Here is a 17,023-nt window from a genome sequence, read left to right on the forward strand (position 1 = left end):
TGATCCAGCAAAGTACTGAAACATCTACGCTGTGTCTACATTGGTGCGATCTTGTGCAAAAGCAATTGCTTTTGCGCAAAAATTTGCTGCCTGTCTACACTGGCCGCGAGTTCTTGCGCAAGAACACTGATGTTCTAATGTATGAAATCAGTGCTTCTTGCGCAAGAACTATGATGCTCCCACTCAGGAATAAACCCTCTTGCGCAACTGTTCTTGTGTAAGAGGCCAGTGTAGACAGGCAACATGAATTTCTTGTGCAAGAAAGCCCTATGGCAAAAATGGCCATCAGAGCTTTCTTGCGCAAGAGACCGTCTACACTGGCATGGATGCTCTTGCGCAAAAGCACATCTCTCTTCTGGAAGAGTTTTTGCACAAGAACTCTTCCACAAAAGAGTTCTTGTGCAAAATCATGCCAGTGTAGATGTTGCCCTAGAGTCAAAGTCAACAGGGTCTGTATTCCAAGTGTGATGAAGTCAGGTTGGAGAGCTACAATAGAGGGGAAGAAAGGCAGCCCTAGGAGGGAAGGGGAAAAAAAGCTAACTCCCTTGTTAATGAGGAGTCTGCCAATTAGGAGCAGCTGACAAGGAGCTGTCTCAGGCAGATTAGGGATCAGCTGAGACTGGGCTACCTTGGCCTAATTGGAGCCAGCTGATTCCACTTTTGGCTGGCTGCAGACCTTTTAAAAGCTTTCCCTGTTAGGTGGAGGGGGAAGATGTGGAGGGGAGGGGAGAGAGAAAACAAGAACAAGAACACACACACATGCACAAACCAACCAACCAACCAACCAACCAACCAGGCACACTCATAATTACAAGAGAGTAAGGGTTATTTCAAAGGAAAGGTTTCTTTCTGAAATAACCCAGTTTTTTTTTCTTGAAATACACTATTTCGGAAAAGCAGATGGCTGCCATTATTCAAATGGAGCACAGGAAATTCAAATCCGTGCTTCATTTGCAATGCATTTGCATTCCTCTCTTGAAGGAAGAATGCAATGTAGACATATCCAAAGAGAGTGAGGCTCTAAATGAAGAAATACTGTGAAAACTGATGAAAGTGAAGTTATGAGCAGGGACATTGAAACGGACCCCCTTAAAAGACCCAATTATTTTTTGTTTGTTTGTTTCGATTTTACAACCTTATCCTTGTTTAACTTTTATAGGCTACTTCATCACATCAAAGAAAAAAAAGGGGCAAATGAAACATTCTCGAGGTGATCAATTCAAGAGGAGTGACAGTCGTGCAGTGCCATGAATCACTACATTCTAATATGCCATGTGATGGGGTACTGGTTTCGTCATCTAGAACGGCTGAAGTTGCACACAGTGAAAAACGGTCACTTCATTATGTGCACCTGGCAGGGTGAGACAAGGTCAGAGGTTTTAGAAGGAAACCCAATTCTCTTCAAATCCATCAGCAGGAAACCAACAGAAAAATGAAACGGTTATGGTCTCTCTTACCTTTGGACACAGGGAAAAAACCTGTTACTCTGGCAGATTTCAACCTTTTCCTAATAAAGATCAACAAAAAATATCCCACTTCCCCAAAATACTTATAAATATCGCTTTCTCATGGTACCCCCTCTCCTGACATAAAGCAAATACCTTTCATTGACGGAAAGATAGGATGACAGATGGAGAGAACAAAGCTCGAATTCTTTGGGAGCAGAGACAGTAAATTTGTATATGTTCATACAATGCCTACTATAAGGAGCCCAACCTGGTCATAATCTTTAAGGTGCTACTAGAATATAACTGTTAAATAAATACTACTGTTGATGTTAACAATAATACCATGCTTAGATCATTATTCTATAATGTAAACTCAATTACTTTGTTGCTTTCCAATTTCCATTTTATTCCACTGTTTCTTAGAACTGTGAACTCTTGAAAAGGCTACTTAAAAAGAAAAATAGCAGTTAGAGATTGAAAAGACTGATCAGATTATCAGATTCAAGCTCTTGTTGTTTCCCAATTATTCTCTTATTCTGTCCAGTTTCAAGTTTTAAGAACTTTCCTTTAATAGTTATTTCCATTAGGAGATTTTTGTTGCAACTCAACCTACATGTTCATTTGCTTTTTCTCACCCCATTATATAAGTAATATGTGGAAGGATCTGTGGAACTAGATCATAGATTCGTAGGACAGCGGAGGTTCCCACATTAGCCTGGGAAGGTGTACAGAGCCATATCCAAGAAGTACCCTGAAAATTGTGTGCTGCAAGAAGAGTTCAGAGCCAATCCTGTGGCTTTCTGACTGTCCCATGTTCGCTATTTAACTCTGGAGTGTGTTCTGTCCAAGGAATTTGTCTAGGCAACCCCTAAATTTGTAGCTTCCCGCAACCCCTTGCTTTCTGATCTCAGGTCTCTGCTTTCATCAACATTCTGACCCTGCCTCTTGCTTCCTGATTCCAGCCTACTGACTAACTCCGATCTCTACTCAGTTCTTTCTCAGGAAAACTGCAGTCACCTGCATTTCAACTACAATGCCGTACAAATACTTTATTCTTCACACACGGATTGTAATAACAAATCCCACTGAACCACACTCCTTAGGCACTTTAGTTCTTGAGCATTTGTTTGCCCAGTTAGGCTTTGTGTGTGTTGTTCTGTGCTGGAAATGAAGGGAAACTACTTCTGGAATCATGTTTTCAATACTTAGAATATTGAGAACCAAGGGTCAATGCAGAGTCATCCAAACAATATAGATGCATTAGCCTTGGGTCTCAGCTGCACCGACTTGATGGTCAGGCCTGCAGAACAGAGCGGGTGTATGGCTGGAAATAGGAGGGCACTATGGCACCCACTCCAGCTCCCCCTGTATGAGTTAACCACAGTAACAGGCCTGCTCTAAAGCAACCCACCTGCAGTCAGAGGATGCCCCAGATGGTGATCTGGTGGAGTACATGAGCTCCACCTTACTCCAAATGAACTCTATGTTCAGGAAAACATATGCTGTAAGAGGCCCTAAACATGCGGCCAAGTACACAGGCCTGGTGCAGCTGCTCTGTTTCCTCAGCCTCCGTGAGACTTTAATATACAACTTTTCTAAAACAGAAGATATTTGCAGAAACAGGCCTCTTCACTGTGAAGCAGTATTCCAAGCACAGACTATACACCTGGCCACTACTCTGGATTCAAGGGTGTGTCTGGACAGCATTATGCAAATTTTGTAGCTTATTCTAAGTCTAAATCGAAAGAGCTTATTTTGGAATTTGGTACTGTCTACACAGCACCAAATTTCAAAATGAGGCCCTATTCTAACAAATCCCTTAGCCCTCGTACAACAAGAGTTACAGGGATGCTGGCATAGTACATCCACTATTTCAGGAAATAGAGGGCACTTTTAAAAACGTGGCGTTGCTATTTTGGGATACTTCCTGTATCCCGGAAGAGCAATGCCGTCTAGATGTACCCCTAGGAGTGGCACTTTAATAGTAAGGTAATTTCTGCATTTATCTAATTTATAAATGTATGTGATATACCACGGTAAACAGACAAATTATTCTGCAATGATCCCTAAATATCTTCCAATTTAACTATTTATTTGGCAGGAAGATGTTTCTCTTTTGTTGATCACAGGAAAATTCAGGGTAACAGCAAATAAAATAGGCCACATAGAAGAAAACAAACAGGTCAGCAGAGAATATTATACCCTCATATTCCAGAGGATGGACACACATGACTAAATCCAGACACAGGAAAAGAAAATTTGGACTTTTTTGTCACCCAGCTCTTCATTTATCCCCGTTACCTATGTAGACATAACACTGTTCTCTCTAAGTACGTCTAGACTGCAAGCTTCTTTTGAAAGAGAGCATCCACACCTCAAAACTGGATTGACAAATCGATCTGCTTTTTCGAAGAGAGTGTCCAGAGTGCATGGACGCTCTCTCGAAAGAAAGTCCTGATTGCTATTCACAGAATGGCCAGCAGGGCACCTGTGCTTTTCTTCAATTGCATCTTCTTTCAAAAAAATGTCCCCGTTCTGTGTCCCCACACGCCTTTTTTTGAAAGAGCTCTTTCGAAAAAGATGTTCTCCCTCGTAATTTGAAGTTTACCAATGTTGAAACCTCCCCTCCATTCTTTCGATTTAATTTTGAAAGAACACAATTGCAGTGTTTTTCAAAAAAAAAAAAAGGACAATTTTTTCAAAAAAAACAATGTAGCCTAGCCATACCCTAAACATGTTATGCCCTACATCAGCATTTCCCAAAGTGTGGTCCGCAGCCCAATACCGGTCCTTAGAAAAAAAATACCGGTCCTTAGACAAATTATTGCGCACAATCCTATTAATTTGTGTGAAGGGGTAGCAGCACCCTGCACTGCCAAGTGTGGCAGTGCGGACTTCTTGGGAGAGAGCCCACTGCCGCGGCATCTCTGCTGGGCATACTCCCAGGTGGCGGGACTAGATCCAGCGGGTGCTAGGGCCTAGCGAGAAGGCCGTGTGCTGTGCGCACTGATACAGAACGTCCGGCGCTGGACGCAGCCAGAGGGATTGGGGCTAGGAGTGGGCTGTGGAACAACTCACCGAACAGGTAGGGGCCAGTGACACAATTTATTTGCATATTCATCATTTGCTTAATGAATATACAAATATGCGAATAAATGTTACCGGTCCTCCAAAAGCTCATGAATGGGTTTACTGGTCCCCAGTATCAAAAAGATTGGGAACCACTACCCTACATAATGGTATGCCAAGAGGGGGTTGCTGTGGACCAACCACAGCAAACTCTTGAGCTTCATATCCCAGGAGCAGTAGCGAAGAACAGATCTGCACTGATCTAAATGTTACATTTCCTATGCAGAGCCAGAGAATTCCTATGAATGCTCTGTGGCTAAAACCACAGAAATTAAATTATGATCTGAATATATAAACCAAACAGAGTAGAACACTTTGATAGACTGTTGGCTCTCTGTGCTCTTTGTGGTTAGCTGGCTATGTGAATTAATTCAGGTTACTTGTACACTGCATCTGGGAGTGAGCCCATGTTCACAGACTTGTGGTAGCAGGACTCATACCACTGCACTACAAATAGCACCATGGGTAGTTCTTTTGACATTGCAGATCAGATCTCCCCTCGCCTTGCCAGGTTCAAAGCCCACAGGTGGGGAGGCTGACAGACTTGAGCAAGGTGGGAAGAAGGCCCGTTCCTGGAAGGGCTGAGGCCTCAGGCAGAAGGGGCAAGGCTGGGTCAGCCAGCCCTCAGCGCTGCCCAGAGCATGCTGCTGTACTTCTCCAACCCTCAAATTCACCCACAGTGCGCAGCATTCCAGGGGTGATGTCCAGGGTCAGGGCTCTCGCCACTGCTGCTCTTTCAGGCCCTTTGAATCACTGCACCCCAGGACAGGCCTACCCAACGGTATTTTTAGTGCACTCGTGAGCCCTACAACCATAGATTGGGGGGGACCTGGGCTCAGAGCAGGGCTGGCCCTACCATGAGGTGAATTGAGGTGGCCTCCTCAGGTGCCAGACTGTGGGGGGCACCACTAGGACCCAGAGTGTAGAACATTGTGTCTGCTGCTGGTGCACATGTAGGTAGCAGAGCAGTAACATGAGAGGAGTAGAACAGGAAGAAGGCAGAATTGAGACCTTTCAAAGTTTTGGCCCAAGCAAGGGGACATGGAGGCGTCATTTGAGCTCCCTGCCTCAGTGCCAAAATGTAGTGGGTCGTCCCCAGCTCAGAGGCTCACTCCCTGATGCACTGTAGACATACTCTTAAAGATCAGGGGGGAAATCATTAATATTTTGCTCATCCAAGTCCTGTTTTTTTGGTCCTGTACAGACAGAAGTCTGCTGTTACCTGACTGGTAGGGGAAGAACATCTATTGCCATATGTAATTAATTTTTGGAGAGCGAAACCAATGGATGTTTTTGTCCGTCTTCCTGCTTTGTCTCTGGAAAAATCGGTTTGTATTACAAAAAAAACCCAACCCTATATTTTTCTGATGCTGATTAACTAGCTTGTTTCCAACAAATGAACTTCCCCTTGGGAACAGACTTAATATTTTTTTAATGGCGTTTTCATCCATTACCACTGATTATGGCTTCATTAAATAGGAAAACCAGGGTTTACTCTTTGCCACAGATATCACTTGATTAAACATTTCCCTCTGTGTGCTTTGCTCTGAGGGAGAAGCATGAACTAATATACACGTTTAAGCAGTAGTTTCAAAGGAAAAAATGCATGTGGCAAAGGATCTGTAGACACAACACACAGCAAAAATGCACCCTAGTAACATGGCAGTGAGCAGCAAGAAAAAAAAATCGGGCAGAAATCACTATGGCAACCTAGGCATTTTTTTTAAGCACCCAGAGGTTAAACCAAATGCAACTTAGTGTTCAGTAGCAAAATAAGCTGATCAATCAGACACAACCCTTACCTGTTCATGAAACAATAAGGCTAAGAAAGGTGTGGTGGAGGAGAAAAACACAATTCAGTATTAGAACATAACTAATTGGCTAATAAGTCCTGTGATGAAAATTGCTGCATGGTTGGAACAATGGCCTCATCTTAAACATGCATGAAATAGCTATAACCAGGGGTGGATATAGGTCAGCGTGAAAGGGGCGGCCGCCCCAGACCCCGTGCTTCAAGAAGCCCCACGCATGCGCCATGTCAAAGGGGGGGCCCCGCGAAATTGTGCTGCCCTGGGCCCCGCAATATCCTCATCTGCCCCTGGCTGTAATTGAGGGGAAAACAGCAAACAAATTATATAAAAAATGTACTAAGCGCACTTGATCTGTAAGGAAGTTTTTTCTGAACATGTATTTTTATTTTTAATTTTAGTAGGGCTCACTGAAACTGAAAAAAATAGTAGAAATGATACTCGATAATAATATACTGGTCGTTATCGATATTTAACATTTCAGAGCTCTGTTTGCTAAGTTCTAGCCCACAATGCACTGCAGGCTCGGTTTCCAGCTACTTGGTTACCAGGTCTTCTCCTGACTCCTGGTTTCTTCAAAGAACAGCTAGATTTGAAACCCTTCTCCCACCGTGTAATGGGCTATTTAGAAGATCACGTTGATGTTCTCATGCTGCAGTTTTTGTATGCACAGCACTCATCTGAAAATGCGGGTTGTGCCCAGAAAAGCTCATGACACTATATCATTTTGTGTTAGTCTCTAAGGTGCTACAGGACCACGCATTGTTAACCAACATACAGAAAACTTTCTGAGAGTGGAATTACCAGCTTCCCCATTTATCAAGAAGTCTTTTTTAAAGGGCCAGTCTATAACCTGAGCAACTGATTTTAGCCACAAGATATCAGGGGAAGGAGGAAAGGCAGAGAGCAAAAAAGAGATAGTACAGGTTGAGCCTCCCTAGTCCAGCACCCTCAGGACTTGACCGGAGTTTGGCAGACCAGGAAAAGTCAGGAGGGGGCACCAGCCTCCCTGCTGGGCTCGTCTCCCCGGCCACTAGGCTGTGCTGATCCCAGCTCTATGGTTCCAGTGGACCCACTGGCTACATTGCCCCATGGGTAGTGGTGGCACCAATGGTCTCTGCTCTGTGGGCGCCAATGGTCTCTGCTGCTCCGCTGGCCCACTGGCCCAGCTGGAAACCTCTGCTCCTGGGGCTCTCTGGTCCAGCAACATCGGCTGGACCATAGACGTTGCCAGACCAGAGATCCCTGACCCAAAGAGGTTCAACCTGTATATTCAGCAGACTTTGCATACCGTCTCCTTGAAAGCAAAAGCTATTTTGATGGTTCTGAGATTTCACACGGGATTCACTGCAAACAAGTCAGCAGGTTTTTATAGGCAATATATATGTAGCTTGATAATCTTCCATCAAGGAGCTACACCCTACTTGCCCCATACCAAAACGGGTGAGCCAAAACTGAGCAGAAAAATTGTGTATGTCTAAGTAGGGTAACAGTATATGTAAATACCTGAAAGAACTGCCCTTTAACTCTGCAGTAGTTTAAATAACTGTATTGGAGGCAACACAATCGTGGTATCACACATGAAATTTGAGTATTAGGGTATGTCTACACTACAGTGTTATTTCGAAATAGCTTATTCCCAAATAATGCATCTACACACAAAATGCATTTCAAAATACCATTTTGCTATTTTGAAATAGTGCATCCACACTGAGTGGACTCTGAATCGCATTTAACGCTGGCTGGAACCAGTTCCAGCAGTGCACCAGGTCAGGACTTACTGTGTGGGACTGCTGCCTGAGGCTATCTGAGGTCTGTGCTTCAAGGGACCTCCCCGGACAGCCATTTCTCAGGCTTCTCTGCTTGCTTGCCTACCTTGATGAGGGACACCAAAGCATTTTGTCTCTGTGTGCTCTGATTGCCCTCACTTGGGACACCACAGCACTCTGCAACATGGAGCCAGAGCTGCCCCGGGCACTCTGGTGCTCCTCTTGGATGCGTTGCTATAAGCCTGGCTTCACTTTCTGCAGGCTGCCATCCGGGAGGTCCATTGGGGGGCTGTTAATATCCAGGAGACCCTGCGGGAGAGCTTCCACCCCGAGGAGCACTAAGAGCCTCCCTGGCCTGCCCCATTGGGGGTTCGTGCCTCATTCCTCCCTCATGTCCTTCCATTTACCCCTCCTTAACCCCCCTTCCTGATGTCAAATAAAATACATGTATTTTCATGAACACAAACTCTCTTTATTTAACAAAACTGAGGGGGGGAGGGAATGAAACTCTGGTGAGACTGGGGAAAGGAGGTGGGAGAGGGAAGAAAAGAGGGTGGGACAGAAAAGGGGGAAAACCTGTGAGGAGAGAGCTGGAAGGGGGAAGCAAGGGGAAGAAGGTGGAGGGGAAGCTCAGGGCTCAGGGTTGGGGGGTCTCGCTGGACCAACTTGATTTTCATGCAAACCTGCTCCTGGGTTCACATGTGGCCTTTGGTGGCCAGGCTGGCAGCTATCCTGCCATAGACAACTGCGTTCCTCTGTCTAGTGAGGAGATCATGGACGTTGGGGGCATCCCCCCAAACCTGAATAAGGTCCATGATCTCCACCCTTGACCAGGAAGGTGCCTGCCTTCTTTGGGCCCTGGCAGGCTCCTGGGAGCTGGCAGACTGCTCCCTGGGGAGCGGTGGAGGGCTGGCTGCCAGTGGCTTGCTGGCTCATGTTTTGGGGCCACTTGGTCAGGGGCAGTGACTACTGGCTCTGGGCTGGCAGGCTTGGAGCTGGCACAAGCACGGTGGCCAGAGTCTACCCCTTTAAGGGCTCCAGGGAGGGGAGGAGAGAGTAGAGTGCTCTTGGTTGAGGCTGGAGTGGCCACCAGGGCACCCTGGGAAGGCTGGTGGCCCCCTATTTCGAAATAAGTGTCTACACAGCACTTATTTCAAAATAGATATTTCAAAATTGACGTTATTCCTCATGGAATGAAGTTTACCAAATTCGAAATAAGCTCTCTGCTATTTTGAATTTATTTTGAAATAGTGGTTTGGATGTGTAGACGCTAGGAAAGTTATTTTGAAATAAGGGCTCTTATTACAAAATAACTTTTCTGTGTAAACATATCCTTACAGAGTAGAACAGCAGCTCATTTAGGGTCTGATCCAATTCTGACTGAAACAAATGAAAAGAAGTTGACTGAGGTCCTTAAGCAGCATATTGTGCCCTCAAAGCATTGTGGACACATTCATCAGTTAATGCACATAAGTTCTAACTAAGACAGATAAGAAAGTATATATTACCTCACACGCTGCCTAAGATAAACCACTGGAGATTCACTTAGCTGACTGCCTGTTCAAAGCAGCAGCAGTGGGGATCACAGACTAAATAAAGACATTTCCTCTTGTCAAAAGTCACTCATTTTGTCATGGGTTTGTTCTGAGACGTTTTAGCACAGTCAGAATACATTTCAAGATCCCTCTGATGTGTGATAAGTGACATTTTGCCCTTGGTATGAGATAGAACAATTTGCAAGTCTGGCAACATACAGTAAAAAAAGACAAATTTCTTTAAAAAAAAAAGCAACTCCTCATTTCAATGTAGCATAATACATCTTTCTTGGAAGAGAGGGAAGTCTCTCTTAAACACAATCCAGTTAATTCATTCAAAGAGTAGTTCTTCTGAAAACACAATAGCCTAACCCCAGAGAAACTCAATAAAACACAATAGCATAACACTGGACTCATGCAGTAGAGAATCAGGCCCATAGCAATTTTAGTAACAAAGGTAACTGGAAAGATTTTAAGGGTGACCACTGTAAGTACTACATCTGTAACTGTGCAAGAAAGACTTTTTTTATTTAATTAATGAACTAATGGCAGACTATAACATTTTGATTAAAAACTAAAACAAAGTAAAATTAACATAGTGCCCATTAAATGGATTAATATCTGGCTAACTGATTGACTTGCAAATGTAACTGTAAATAGGGAATCATTATGGCCTTGTGTATTTCTAGTGGATTTCTGTAGGGAGGGGATGGGTCTGTGCTAAGAACAGATGTTCGTCCGCAAGAAGCTGCCAGTGTAGATATAACTATATACAGAATGGACATAAGGTGTACTCTTCTAACAGAGTAATTAGCCTTTGGAACCATTTACCGGTGGTTTTGGTGGAGTTTCCATCTTTTGATATTTTTTAAATCATTGGAAGTTAGGTATTTTTCTGAAATATTTTTTCAAGGAAAATTTGGTGTGAAGCTCCACAGCCAGTTTTACAAGAGGTCAAACTAGAGTACTAGAGTATCACAGTGATCCTTTCTGGCTTGGAGTCCTTGACTCTTTAAGGAGCTTGCAAACAGGTGAGTGCTAGCAGGGAGTTTAGAGAGGGAGTTCTCCAAGGAAAGGAGAAGCAGATACAGGACGATTCAGGGAAGTGTGTGTTGTTACTGGGACATTCTTACTGTGTGCTGAGCTTGTGTTTGTGAGTGAGGGTTGGTGTGTGGTGGTGTTTTTTTCCCCCACTTCCCCTTTGCCTTCCCCTTCCCCTTCATGGAGTGTGCGCTGTGATTGGCAGGTGGAAACGGTTGGCTTCTAATTAAAGTTTGAATTCTAGAAGCCTCTGCTGATTGGCTGAGCCTTGGTAGGGGGAGGGACTTTCAGGCAGTCCAGGGCTTTATAAGGCAGTGGGTAAGTGACCAAGGAACTTGCGAACAGGTGAGGGCTAACAGGGAGTTGGGAAGAGGGCGAGGTTCTCTTGCCTTTCTTTTTAAATCCCTTCTCCAGGACAGCAGCGATAGATGGTGATAGGTCTGCTGTTGTTACCTGCACGGAGAGTGCCATGTTTGTCTTCCTCAGGGAAGAAAGAACGGATTTCATCTGCACTAAGTGCAAGCTGGTCGCCATTTTGGAAGAAAAAATTAGAGGACTGGAGGCCCAAGTGTCGACCCTACGCTTGATCAGAGAGGATGAAGACTTCCTCGATAGAAGGCAGTGTTTGATCCTTCAAGCACGGCAGACAGAAGAGCCAGAGAGGGCAGTACAGGACCAGGAAGAGAACTGGCAGCATATAACTTCTAGAAGGGGAAAAAGGCCAGCATGGGAATCCCCCAATGCTATAGAGGTAAGTAATTTCTTTCAGGCTCTCTCCACAGGCTCTGCAGTGATGAATGCTTTGGAAGGGACCTTACAAGGAAGAAACAGGAAGGGAACACCATCTACTTGAAGGCATGGGATACGTAGTCCTAGGGATGGGGGTTCCAAGGCCACCACCCCCAAAAGAAAACGACAGGTGGTGGTGGTCGGGGACTCCCTCCTAAGAGGGACTGAGCCATCCATCTGCCATCTGGACCTGGAATCTCGAGAGGTGTGCTGCTTACTGGGAGCTCACATTCAGCATGTTACTGAGAGGCTTACCAAAGTGATCACACCTTCGGATCACTACCCCTTCCTGCTTCTCTACGTGGGAACTAATGATACGGCCAAGAATGACCTTGAGCGGGTTACTGCAGATTATATAGCGCTGGGAAGAAGGATCCAAGAATTCGGAGCGCAAGTGGCGTTCTTGTCTATCCTCTCTGTTGAAGGGAAAAGACTGGGCAGAGATCATTGAATTGAGGAAGTAAATGCGTGGTTGCACAGGTGGTGTCGCAGAGGGCTTTGGCTTCTTCGACCATGGGACTCTGTTCCAGGCACAAGGACTGTTAGGAAGAGATGCGATCCACCTAACCAAGAGAGGAAGGAATGTCTTCACGGGAAGGCTTGCAAACTTAGTGAGGAGAGCTTTAAACTAGGTTCATCGGGGGACAGTGACCAAAACCCTGAGGGCGGTGGGAAAGTTGTATACCGGGAAGAAATACAGAGAGGAACAAGCAACAAAGGAGGACCCCTGATTCGAATGGACAAGATAGGACAATCAACTGGTTATCTGAGGGCAATCAACTGGTTATCTGAGGTATTTGTACACTAATGCAAGAAGCCTGGGCAACAAACAGGAAGAACTGGCGGCCGTGGCCCAGTCCAAGAAATATGATTTAATTGGGATAACAGAGACTTGGTGGGATGACTTGCATGACTGGAACACTGCAATGGAAGGGTATAGACTGTTCAGGAAGAACAGGCAGGGGAGAAAAGGAGGAGGAGTTGCACTGTATGTAAGAGAGCACTAGGATTGCTCTGAACTCCAGTATAAAGAGGGAGAAAAACCTGTTGAGAGTCTATGGGTTAAGTTTAAAGGAGCAAACAGCAGCAGTGATGTTGTGGTTGGTGTCTGCTACAGGCCACCGAATCAGGTGGATGAGGTAGATGAGGCTTTCTTCAGACAACTGAGAGAAGCTTCCAGATCGCAGGCCCTGGTTCTCTTGGGGGACTTTAATCACCCTGACATCTGTTGGGAAACCAATATGGCAGTACACAGGCAATCCAGAAAGTTTTTGGAGAATGTTGGGGATAACTTCTTGGTACAAGTGCTGAAGGATCCGACCAGGGGCCGTGCGCAGCTTGACCTTCTGCTCACAAACAGGGAGGAATTAATAGGGGAAGTAGAGGTGGGTGACAACCTGGGAAGCAGTGATCATGAGATGGTAGATTTCAGGATCCTGACCAAAGGAAGAGAAGAGAGTAGTAAAATACACACCCTGGACTTTAGAAAAGCAGATTTTGACTCCCTCAGAGATCTGATGGGCAAAAACCCCTGGGATGCTAACACGAAGGGGAAAGGAGTCCAGGCCAGCCGGCAGTATTTTAAAGAAGCCTTATTGAAGGCACAGAAAGAAACCATCCCGACACGTAGCAAGAGAGGCAAACATGGTAGGAGACCGGATTGGCTTACAGGAGAAATCCTTGGTGAACTTAAGCACAAAAAGGAACCTTACAAAAAGTGGAAACTTGAACAGATGACCAGGGAGGGGTATAAATGTATAGCTCAAGAATGCCGGGGGGTTATCAGGAAGGCGAAAGCGCAAATGGAATTGCGACTGGCTAAGGATGTGAAAGATAACAAGAAAGGTTTCTGCAGGCATGTTAAGAAGTAGAAGGTGATCAGAGAGGGTGCGCGGCCCCTACTGGATGAAGGAGGTAACCTAATGACAGATGATGTGGGGAAAACTGAAGTACTCAATGCTTTCTTTGCCTCTGTATTCATGGACAAGGTGGGCTCCCAGACTAATGCGCTAAGTGAAACAAGATGGGATGAAGATGGACAGCCCTTGGTGAGGAAAGAACATGTTAGGAACTATTTAGAAAAGCTAAACATACACAAATCCATGGGTCCGGACTTAATGCATCCGAGGGTACTGAGGGAGTTTGCAAATGTCATTGAGGAGCCTTTGGCCATTATCTTTGAAAAGTCGTGGAGGTCGGGAGAAATCCCGGATGATTGGAAAAAGGCAAATGTAGTGCCCATCTTCAAAAAAGGGAAGAAAGACAATCCAGGGAACTATAGGCCGGTCAGTCTTACCTCGGTTCCTGGAAAAATCATGGAAGGCATCCTTAAGGAATCCATTTTGAGGCACTTGGAAGAGAGAAAAGTGATTAGGAATAGTCAGCATGGATTCACAAAGGGCAAGTCGTGCCTGACCAATCTGATTAGCTTCTATGATGAGGTAAATGGCTCTGTGGATGTGGGAAAGTCAGTGGATGTGATATACCTTGACTTTAGCAAGGCTTTTGATACGGTCTCCCACAATATTCTTGCCAGCAAGTTAAGGGAATGTGGATTGGAGAAATGGACAGTAAGATGGATAGAAAGATGGCAGCGTAGTGCTCAACGGCTCGATGTCAGGATGGCGCTTGGTTTCTAGCAGAGTGCCCCAAGGTTCGGTCAGGACCGGTTTTGTTCAATATCTTTATTAATGACCTGGATGAGGGGCTGGATTGCACCCTCAGCAAGTTTGCAGATGACACTAGGATAGGGGGAGAGGTAGATAAGCTGGAGGGCAGAGATAGGGTCCAGAGTGACTTAGACAAATTGGAGGATTGGGTCACAAGAAATCTGAGGTTCAACAAAGATAAGTGCAGAGTCCTGCACTTGGGATGGAAGAATCCCAAGCATAGTTACAAGCTGGGGACCAATCAGTTAAGTAGTAGTTCTGCAGAAAAGGAGCTGGGGGTTACAGCGGATGAGAAGCTGGATATGAGTCAACAGTGTGCCCTTGTAGCCAAGAAGACTAATGGCATATGAAGTTGCATTAAGAGGAGCATTGCTAGCAGATCCAGAGATGTCATTATTCACCTTTATTCGGCTTTGGTGAGGCCACATCTGGAATATTGTGTCCAGTTCTGCCCCTCCCGCCCCCACTACAAAAAGAATGTGGACACATTGGAGAGGGTCTAGCGGAGGGCAACCAAAATGATTAGGGGGCTGGAATATATGACCTATGAGGAGAGGCTGAGGGAGTTGGGTCTGTATAGTCTGCAGAAGCAAAGAGTGAGGGAGGATTTTGTAGCAGCCTTCAACTTCCTGAAGGGAGGTTCCAAAGAGGATGGAGAGAGGCTGTTCTCAGATGGCAGTGACAGATGGCAGAACAAGGAGCAACGGTCTCAAGTTGTGGTGGGAGAGGTCCAGGTTTGATATTAGGAAAAACTATTTCACTAGGAGAGTAGTGAAGTACTGGAATGGGTTACCTAGGGAAGTAGTAGAGTCTCCATCCCTAGAGATGTTTAAGTCTCGGCTTGACAAAGCCCTGGCCGGGTTGATTTAGTTGGGATTGGTCCTGCTTAGAGCATGGGGGCTGGACTTGATGACCTTCTGAGGTCTCTTCCAGCTCTATGGTTCTATGATTCTATGACCTAATCCTTGTCAATGCATTTTTTCTTCTGAGAAATTTGAATGCTCTTTGCATAAGTGTTGCTTGCTGCTTAGAAAATAAAGGCCACATTTTCAGCTGGAGTAAACCAACTGAAGTCTATTACTCCTCTTTATAATTACTGAAGATTTGGCCCATATTTGTGATAAAATGCATTGCATAAAATACGCAAAAGTAGTATCTCATTGCAGATGAACTATCAATTGTGTTGTTGATTTACATCTCTTGGTAAAAGATTATTTTAATAGAAAAGCAATTCATTATGTCCCAGTTTGTTTCCTGATATCTGATGTTAGGATCAACATAATCCAAAGTATTTGAATAAGGCCTAATAAGGCAACAAACACTTAAAAGCATGCTTAATTTGTAATAGCTTTAGCAGGTTGTTGAAAGGAAGCCCCTTTAATTTTTTTTTTTTTTAGGAAGAATTTTAACACATTTGGTTTATTTCTACTACAGATATCCATTTACAGCTTCTCTAAAGTGAATCAACAATTACTCATATTAAAATGTACCCACTACTTGTCATAAAACACAGCAAATGCCTAGAGGAAGGTATTAAGGTGAAAAAAGACTTCAAACGTCAAAAATAGAATACTTTCTGTTTTCTTTGCAAACAAAAATGGCGATTGATATGGACGGCTTCTAAACTAGAGGAAAGAACCACACTGGCTTGTGGTCGAAGTGTAGGCAGATGCTATACAAGTTTTGGACACTCATCAATAAAGTGGCGAGGAGTCCTGTGGCACCTTATAGACTAACTGAAGTGTTGGAGCATAAGCTTTCGTGGGCAAAAACCCATTTCATCAGTGGGACTTTGCCCACGAAAGCTTATTCTCCAACACTTCAGTTAGTCTATAAGGTGCCACAGGACTTCTCACCGCTTTTGCAGATTCAGACTAACACGGCTACTCCTCTGATACTTGTCAGCAATAAAGTATTCATCATGACTCTCTGAACAGCACTGCCAATAAACTTGAAACCTACCCTCAACCTACAACTCATATTTATTCCAATTCTGGGCCTTTTCTGCATGGTATAACAAAATCAATCATAGAATCACAGAACACTAGAACTGGAAAGGACCTCAAGAGGTCATCAAGTCCAGTCCCCTGCCCTCATGGCAGGACCAAGCACCGTCTAGACCAGTGTTTCTGAAAGTGTGTTTCTGAAACCAGTGTGTTGCGGAATCACTCTCAGAAACACGTTAACTGGCTGCCCTGGTTTGTTTATTTACCACTGCCGTGGCCTCAGAGCCTCGTGACTGTCATTGGCTCTGTTTCATCTTTTGCAGCCAAGGGGAGCCATGGGAAGAGAAGAAATAGGAAATAAGAGAAATGAGGCAATCAACCTATCTAGTTTTAAGATGATACTTGATATGTTTATGACCATGCTTATGAGACACGGTTGGTTCCAACATCAATAGGAGACCCAGGTTGTCTATTCCAGTCCAATGTTACTTTAAAATCTTCACATTTAGAACTCCCAGCAACTTCAAAATGGTCTAAAATTGAAGTGATAGCACAACTGGGCTCACTGTATGTATTAATGGTAAAAATATAACCTTTCCTCCAATGCATACTTATATTTTAACTTCTCCTGACATCAGATGCTGTCATTCATAAACAGATAGGCTATTGAGAAGAAAAAGTGCTTGATTTGATATAATCAGTAGCATAGAAAACTAACTGTTTTCAACAATGAGGTCTGAGAGGTAGACAAGGTTGTCACAAATCAAAATGCAAGTAGAAAAGAGTACACTTTAAACCACAATAACCCCTTGAATTAAAAGTCAAAAAATCAGTGCCTGACCCAGATCAGAACAAAAACAAAAACTGAGTAGATGTTAGCATCCTATGT

The 17,023-nt window shown here is 44.5% G+C and overlaps 1 protein-coding gene and 1 long non-coding RNA gene across 9 annotated transcripts in view; one reads left to right on the forward strand and one right to left on the reverse strand.

Annotated features, from left to right (window-relative positions):
* LOC112545711 (uncharacterized) overlaps positions 1-1,783 on the forward strand; it is a 44,969-nt gene extending 43,186 nt beyond the window's left edge. For all 8 annotated transcript variants that reach the window (XR_012906648.1, XR_012906650.1, XR_012906652.1 and 5 more), the window contains one exon: positions 1,160-1,783. This is a non-coding gene — a long non-coding RNA (uncharacterized LOC112545711). The remainder of the gene's footprint in view (positions 1-1,159) is intronic.
* CDH13 (cadherin 13) overlaps positions 1-17,023 on the reverse strand; it is a 963,918-nt gene that overhangs the window by 321,463 nt on the left and 625,432 nt on the right. The window lies entirely within an intron of this gene.

Source organism: Pelodiscus sinensis, chromosome 12, assembly GCF_049634645.1.
Source record: "Pelodiscus sinensis isolate JC-2024 chromosome 12, ASM4963464v1, whole genome shotgun sequence".
In the NCBI taxonomy this organism is placed as follows: domain Eukaryota; kingdom Metazoa; phylum Chordata; order Testudines; family Trionychidae; genus Pelodiscus; species Pelodiscus sinensis.